Here is an 8,998-nt window from a genome sequence, read left to right as displayed (position 1 = left end):
GGGGGGGTGCTTGGGTATTTATATTGGGGAGGGGAGGGTTTTGCTTGGGGTAGGGGACAAGAAATAGATTAGGATTAGAAAACAAAAGAGGGAAAAGATCTAGAAAAAAAAACGAAAGTAGATGAATCCTACTAGGAATCCACAAAGGATGGCGGCTCCCTGGCGCCTTGCGCCTGGTGCGGCTCCTCCCTGGGCGTGGCGCGCGATGGCCTCTGGCCTGGCTGGCTCGGTGGCTTGGGCCTTAGGCCCAAGTCACTGGAGCTCTCTCTCTCTCTTTTTTTTAAACGGTCTCGCGCGCAGAAAAATAAATAAAAGAAAATCTAAACAAACTCCAAAATTTAATAAAGTAAATTTTCCCCGACTCCTAAAAATGAGCCGAACAAAATGAACTTTTCTCCGGACCTAAAAGCAAATTTTTGAAAACACGCATTTTTTTCCCTATCCAAATAAAATGCGAATAAAACTCCGGCAAACAAAATTTGATCTATTTATTAAATCTTCATTTTCCTAAATTTGGGAAAGTCATATTATTCCCTCTCTTTTATTTTTGATAACGGAAAATAATTGAAGATGAAATAAATAAATCAAATGATCCTCTTTTCAATTCGAGAAAACTCTCAAATATGAAAATAACGAAATCTCCAACTCTCTCCAAGGGTCCTTGAGTTGCGTGAAATTTCTAGGATCGACCAAAATGCAAGAAAATAAAATATGCAGGATGATCTATTCCAAATTGAAAATAAATTCAAAGGGGCTTTGAATTTAATTCTTTGAAACTTCCAACTCATATTTCATATAATTTGAAGAAGTCATTTTATCTTCTCTCGTGAAAATCATTGAGTCGCATAAAGTTTCAGAATTGGGATATTTCCAAATGAAATTCAAATATTCTCAACACCCCTTGTCATTTAAATAAATGGAAGAAGTCATGTCATCTTCTCTCCGGGGTTTTGTGATGAAAATAATTTGAATTCACGAAGATCAGAAAACCAATATGAAAGTTTGGGAAAGTCCTTTTATTCCCTCTCATTTAACTTTCAAAAAGTTTCGAATTCACTCACTTTCAGTCAATCAATCAAGCAATCAATCTAATCTATCTATTTGTTTATAACATTCCAAAATTTAGAATTTTGGGATGTTACACATATCTATAGAGAGAATTTACCTTAACTACCTGTGTCGGGTTATCAAGACCATGTGTTTCTTCAATAGGTGGTATATTAAGGCCATGTATTTCTTCAACAGGAGGTAAATTCTTAACATCTTCAGCTTTAATACCTTTTTCTTTCATAGATTTCTTTGCCTCTTGCATATCTTCTGGACTGAGAAATAGAACACCTCTTTTCTTTGAAGTTGTCTTAGGAGTTGGTTCAGGAAGTGTCCAATTGTTTTCATTAGTCAACATATTATTCAATAACAATTCAGCTTGATCAACTATTCTTTCCCTGAAAACACAACTAGCACAACTATCTAGGTGGTCTCTGGAAGCATCGGTTAGTCCATTATAAAAGATATCAAGTATTTCATTTTTCTTGAGAGGATGATCAGGCAAAGCATTAGGTAATCGGAGAAGCCTCCCCCAAGATTGTGGGAGACTCTCTTCTTCAATTTGCACAAAATTGTATATTTCCCTTAAAGCAGTTTGTTTCTTATGAGCAGGGAAATATTTAGCAGAGAAGTAATAAATCATATCCTGGGAACTACGCACACAACCAGGATCAAGAGAATTAAACCATGTTTTAGCATCACCCTTTAATGAGAACGAAAATATCTTGAGGATATAATAGTAGCAAGTTTTCTCATCATTAGTGAATAGGGTGGCTATATCATTTAACTTAGTAAGATGTGCCACAACAGTTTTAGATTCATATCCATAAAAAGGATCAGATTCAACCAAAGTAATTATCTCAGGATCGACAAAGAAATCATAATCCTTATCAGTAACACAGATAGGTGATGTAGCAAAAGCAGGGTCATATTTCATTCTAGCATTCAGAGACTTATCTTTAAGCTTAGCTAATAACTTCTTAAGATCAGATCTATTATTGCAAGCAAGAAAATCTCTAGCAGTTTCTTCATCCATAACATAACCCTCAGGCACAACAAGCAATTCATATTTAGGGGGAGAACCTTCATCATCACTTTCATCAATAATTTAACTTTCATTGCAAGCAAGAAAATCTCTAGCAGTTTCTTCATCCATAACATAACCCTCATGCACAACAGGCAATTCATATTTAGGGGGAGAACCTTCATCATCAGTTTCATCAATAATTTCATTCTCTCTAGCCCTAGCAAGTTCTTCATCAAGAAATTCACCTAATGGCACAGTAGTATCAAGCATAGAAGTAGTTTCATCATAAGCATCATGCATAGCAGAAGTGGCATCATCAATAACATGCGACATATCAGAATTAATAGCAGAAGCAGGTTTAGGTGTCGCAACTTTACTCATAACAGAAGGAGAATCAAGTGTAGAGCTAGATGGCAGTTCCTTACCTCCCCTCGTAGTTGAGGGATAAATCTTGGTTCTTTCGTCTTTCAAGTTCCTCATAGTGATAACAGATATAAATCCCAAGTGACTCAAAGAATAGAGCTATGCTCCCCGGCAACGGCGCCAAAAAATAGTCTTGATAACCCACACGTATAGGGGATAACAACAGTTTTCGAGGGTAGAGTATTCAACCCAAATTTATTGATTCGACACAAGGGGATCCAAAGAATATTCTCAAGTATTAGCAGTTGAGTTTTCAATTCAACCACACCTAGATAACTTAATATCTGCAGCAAAGTATTTAGTAGCAAAGTAGTATGGAAGTAACGGTAACAGTAGCAAAAGTAACAGTAGCAGTTTTGTAGTGATTGTAACAGCAGCAATGGTAAAGTAACTAAGCAAAGAGCAATATGTGAAAAGCTCGTAGGCAATGGATCAGTGATGGATAATTATGTCGGATGCGATTCCTCATGTAATAGTTATAACATAGGGTGACATAGAACTAGCTCCGGTTCATCAATGTAATGTAGGCATGTATTCCGAATATAGTCATACATGCTTATGGAAAAGAACTTGCATGACATCGTTTGTCCTACCCTCCCGTGGCAGCGGAATCCTATTGGAAACTAAGGGATATTAAGGCCTCCTTTTAATAGAGTACCAGACCAAAGCATTAACACTTAGTGAATACATGAACTCCTCAAACTATGGTCATCACCAAGAGTGGTCCCGATTATTGTCACTTCGGGGTTGTCAGATCATAACACATAATAGGTGACTATAGACTTGCAAGATAGGATCTAGAACTCGCATATATTCATGAAAACATAATAGGTTCAGATCTGAAATCATGACACTCGGGCCCTAGTGGCAAGCATTAAGCATAGCAAAGTCATAGCAAAATCAATCTCAGAACATAATGGATACTAGATATCAAACCCTAACAAAACTAACTCGATTACATGGTAAATCTCATCCAATCCATCACCGTCCAGCAAGCCTACGATGGAATTACTCACGCACGGCGGTGAGCATCATGAAATTGGTGATGGAGGATGGTTGATGATGACGACGGCGATGGATCCCCCTCTCCAGAGCCCCGAACGGACTCCATATCAGCCTCCCGAGAGAGTTTAGGGCTTGGCGGCGGCTCCGTATCGTAAAACGTGATGAATCCTTCTCTCTAAAATTTTTTCTCCCTGAACGTGAATATATAGAGTTCGAGTTGTGGTTAGTGAAGCTCCAGGGGGCCCACGAGGCAGGGGCGCGCCCCTCACCCTCGTGGACAGCGTGTGGGCACCCTGACGTCGATTCTTTCGCCAATATTTTTTATTAATTCCAAAAAGTTGCTCCGCGGATTTTTCAGGTCATTCCGAGAACTTTATTTCTGCACAAAAATAACACCATGGCAGTTCTGCTGAAAACAGCGTCAGTCCGGGTTAGTTCCATTCAAATCATGCAAGTTAGAGTCCAAAACAGGGGCAAAAGGGTTTGGAAAAGTAGATACGACAGTGACGTATCAAGGACCGTTCTTCCAGTCACGTATGTAAACGCACCATATTCGGATAACTGCGTACATACCAGGGGCTATATCGTAGACCCACCGTCAAACTCCTATGGCTAAGTGAAAGTGTTAAAGCCCTATAGTCTGATTGCCTGGTTCGCCACACTGACACCTCCTTAGCGGACCAAGATGATGGGTCAAGTGTGATCAAGTGCTTTTCCGAATACCCCCGCATCATACACGAGGGGGCTGAAGCCGACGACTATCAAACTTTTAAACTATATATATATATATATATATATATATATATATATATATATATATATAATGGCCGCACAGGAGGCACCAAAACTTTTCAGGAAAAAGTATAAAAACATAGCCTTAAATATATCATAATATTGTTGTTACAATTTTGGTACACTTCACTTGAACATAATATCTTTCAAGCACTGACCTTCTATCAAGTGGGCACCCTCAAGGATAGCCTCAAAATAATGCTCTAGCATGTGATGGTCCTTGCCCTTGGGTGGACTTTGTGCTACAATATCGATGGCCTTCATCTTCTCCCAGTACGTGTTAACACGGGCAAGGGCCATCCGTGCACCTTCTATGCACGTTGACCGCTTAGCAGCATTGATATGCGGTGCCGCATCAACAAGCCGTTGCACCAAACCGAAATAACTATTCGGAATTGGCTCAGTCGGCCACAGCCGGACTATGACGTCCTTCATGGTAGATCCAGACATCTTGTGGAGCTCGGCCCACTGGGCCATCTGTTCATTCAACAGTGGACGCTTTGGCATGTCGAATTGTGACCAGAATAGCTTTTTCGTCGTATGTCCTTCTTACGCGTGGAAAAACTGAGTCGCATCGGCAACACCTTTTGGCAGGTCCAGAAAGGCGTCTGGAGAACTCCACATTTGATTAAGCGGGGCATACTTCGGATCGCCAAACTTAGTTTGTAATAATAAGGGCTTACCAGTCGCGATCTCCCCAGCTTGTCGGATCTCCTCCCGTGCTACTCTAGACTCAAACCGAGCTTCCCTCGCCTCTTGTAAAGCCTTGTCAAGATCGGCCGCTTTAGCTTTGTTTTCTTTCTCAATAAATTGGCATCGGCTAGCAGCATCCTTTAGCTCAAGCGCCATAGTAGATATTCTCTCCTTGCACTGGTGCCGAGCAGCCTGATCGGCCTTTAATTCGGTGGCTACTTTTTAGGCAGCCGCATCACCCATCTTGGCCTGCTCCTTGGCCCGGGTAAGCTCAGCTCAAAGGGTCTCAACTACGGTGGCACTATCTGCAGTTATGCATATTTCATTATACAATTTCTCAGCGTCATGCTCATATCATAATAATTACATATACTGAGTGCCTCAAAGACATACCTTGCGCCTTGTCGAGCCGTCTGTTCATAAGCGTGATGTCATCATCCGCCACATCAAATTTCTACTTCAGATGTTCAATCTCTGTAGCTTGAGCAGTCTCCATGGATGTAACAGCCCGTGTTTCAATTGGACAAATCATTTCCTGGGCATATATTCTTGATCCTCTGATCGCCTCCCTTTGGACGCCAATTAGAGTCTCAGGGGCTACTATGTATACACAGGCACATTTTGTGTTTATAGCACAATTAAAAATATTACATTACGTACCTTGAAACCTCTTAGTAGGCTCGTAAAGGCTTCATTCAATCCTCTTTTCGCTGACCGAACCCTCTCAACCACCATACCCATCAAGGTACGATGTTCCTCTGAGACGGACGCATGTCGCAATGTGTCCATCAATGTATCCGGCGCCTCCGGATCCGGAGCAGATTGCGCCGTCCCATGGAACCTGGATAGTCCAGGACCTTTGCTGTTGGTCCCCGTAGGGGCCGCACACCCCGGACCACGGGCGGCCAAAGTATAACCTTCGGGCCCGGTCTTCTCTGTCCCTCGCACCGCTTGTTGGTCGAGAGAGATCCTCCAAGACGACACCTCGGTGTCGTCTGCCTTATCAGGCAGGGAGATCCGTGGAGGCGTCTCGCTCTCCATCGTCTCCGGAAGAAGATCCCCCGAAGAGGAGGACTATTGACGAAGGCTGCCTGCCGGACTGCAAACATATATCTGAATTATTACCCTTACAACTAGGGAAGGACAGGATATGTTTAAAACACCCTTGTTCACTTATGATTCAGCTAAGGGCCTATCTTTACGGAGAGACTGCGCGTCAACGTCGCCTCCCGAACCAAAACCCCCTGATCGGGATATCTTCCCCCGCTTAGAAGCTTCTTTCTTCAAGTCTTCGGAGGCGGTCCTCTTCTTCACATGATGAGAAGGGATGTCAGTTTGCCCTTCCCTTTCACCTTCGGAGGTGGAAGTTCCAATCTCCCCGGATAAAGTGCCCGGCGAGCCTCTAGACTGGAGGCCACCTTGGGCCTCCTCGCTCTCCTCTTGGTCTTCCCTCACCGGCACTTGGTAGGGTGCCAGAGCCAGCATCTTTGTTAACACCGGATCAGCTGAGTCTTCGGGAAGAGGAGCCGAACACCTAATTCTCTCCGCCTTCTTTACCCAGCCCTGGCTGAGTATAGTTTTCTTAGTGTATTGTTATGAGGAATTTAACTAAACAGTGTTCAGAAGTCAAGTACTTACCGAGGTATCCGGATGGTTGCAGTCAAGGCCGATGTCCTCTGTAGTACCCGACCACTATTTTCGCGTCCCAAAGAATGATTTCCACATTCCTCTGAGCGTCACATCGGAGAGGTGTTGAAGGGTTTGTGGTCCTTCCGGATTAAACTCCCACATGTGGAGAGGCCGTTGCTGGCACGGTAGGACCCGTCAGACCAGCATTACTTGGATTACGTTGATGAGACCGGTGTCCTTTTCAATAAGGTTCAATGCGGCTTTGCAGCGTCTGCACCTCATCGATGGATCCTCAGTCCAGCCCCTTGTTAATCCATGACGTGAGCTGTAAAGGAGGGCCAGATTAGAATGCAGGAATAGCTGCCCACCTGGTACCGCAGGGTTCGGTGATGTAGAACCACTCCTGCTGCCACAGGTCAGAAGTTTCCATGAAGGAGCCCTTTGGACAAGTAGTATTGGCGAGCTTGCTCATCGCAGCACCACCGCACTCTGCATGTTTCCCGTCAATTACCTTTGGCTTCACACTAAAGGTATTGAGCCACAAGCCGAAGTGTGGGGGAATACAGAGGAAGGCTTCGCACACGATAATGAATGATGAGATATGCAGGAAAGAATCCGGGGCTAGATCATGAAAATCTAAACCGTAATAGAACATGAGCCCACGGACGAAGGGATGAAGAGCGAATCCTAGTCTTCAGAGGAAGTGGGAGGTGAATACAACCCTCTCATTGTATCTCGGAGTAGGAATAACCTGCCCTTGAGCAGGAAACCTATGGAGGATTTCCGCAGTCAGGTAGCTTGCCTCCCGAAGCTTCGCGATATCCTCCTCTGTGATAGAGGAGGCCACCCACCAGCCTTGAAGGCTGGGACCGGACATGATTGGGAAGCGCGAAGCGATTGGGTTGAATCTTGGGTGCTGGAACTCGAGGTGGGAGAGGTTGAGAAGGCTTGGCGTAGAGGAAGAAGGATGAGTCTCTGCTCCTTTATAAAAGCAATGGATATCAAACGTCCCTCCTAGGCCTTAAAACATGCCTATTCCCGAGGAATCATGCCAACAGAACGGTTCGGTTACCAACACCCATATTGATGAGAATCCCGCGATATGGGGACACAATCTCTGCTTTGACAAGACATGCCAATGAAACCGCATCTTGAAATATGAAGTGGCAGGATAAAAATGTTTCGAATAGTGACCGGGCGGTGACGTGACGTCACGCTACAAAAAGTTGTCAGTGGATTGGACTCATGAAATATTATACTCTCTACGATTGTGTGTGGAACTTGTTTCCCAGAGCTGGACACAATTCTTGTGTTTGAGGTCTACTCTGAAGTATTGAGAGAAGGAACCCGCCTTGCAATGCCGAAGACAATCTGCACGCCGGACTCATCATCATTGAAGCCTGGTTCAGGGGCTACTGAGGGAGTCCTGGATTAAGGGGTCCTCGGATAGCCGGCCTATATAGATGGGCCGGACTGTTGGGCTATGAAGATACAAGACATAAGACTTCTTACCGTGTCCGGATGGGACTCTCTTTGGCGTGGAAGGCAAGCTTGGCGATTCGGATGTGTAGATTCCTTTCTCTGTAACCGACCTTGTACAACCCTAGTCCCCTCCGATGTCTATATAAACCGGAGTGTTTACTCCATACGGCACAATCATAATCCCATAGCCTAGACTTCTAGGGTTTAGCCATTACGATCTCGTGGTATATCAACTCTTGTGATAATCATATTCATCAAGATCAAACAAGCAGGAAGTAGGGTATTACCTCCATAGAGAGGGCCCGAACCTGGGTAAACATCGTGTCCCCCATCTCCTGTTACCATCGACTTTAGACGCATAGTTCGGGACCCCCTACCCAAGATCCACCGGTTTTGACACCGACAGAGGGCTTTTTTAGATCAATTGGGTACATGATGTAACATGTGTGAATGTGTAGTTGATGCATTTGGCAGGGCCTAGATAGGTATGTGTGTGTATTAGGTATTCAAGAGAGGCATGGATAGAGGGGCCAGCGGGGGGGCGTGGGAGAGATAGCGCGAGAAATGAGAGTGGTCTAGAGAGAGACGCATATGATGTCACGGTGAGAGATTCTCTTGAGTGTGTATACACAAGGGGGGAGGGGATAGAGGCACCAGGAGAATTTTTTTGTGTGGTGTCTGTGTTGGTATGTGTGGGTGTGAGAAGATAACAAGACGTGGGGGCAGAGGGTGTTTTACCGCGTGAGGTCCGGTGGGTCGAGGTGAGGTCCTTCATTTGGTTCCATCTTGCGCCACATTGGTCGGCCCGTGACGCATTTAGGGAGACCCATGGATGACTAGTCGTGCAAGACAAAGATAGGAGAATTGTGAAGGACTCTGTGTCCACTGACAAAGCCAGCT

The sequence above is a fragment of the Triticum dicoccoides genome, chromosome 4B (genome assembly GCF_002162155.2).
Source record: "Triticum dicoccoides isolate Atlit2015 ecotype Zavitan chromosome 4B, WEW_v2.0, whole genome shotgun sequence".
Lineage (NCBI taxonomy): Eukaryota > Viridiplantae > Streptophyta > Magnoliopsida > Poales > Poaceae > Triticum > Triticum dicoccoides.
Note: the sequence above shows the minus strand (reverse complement) of the source record.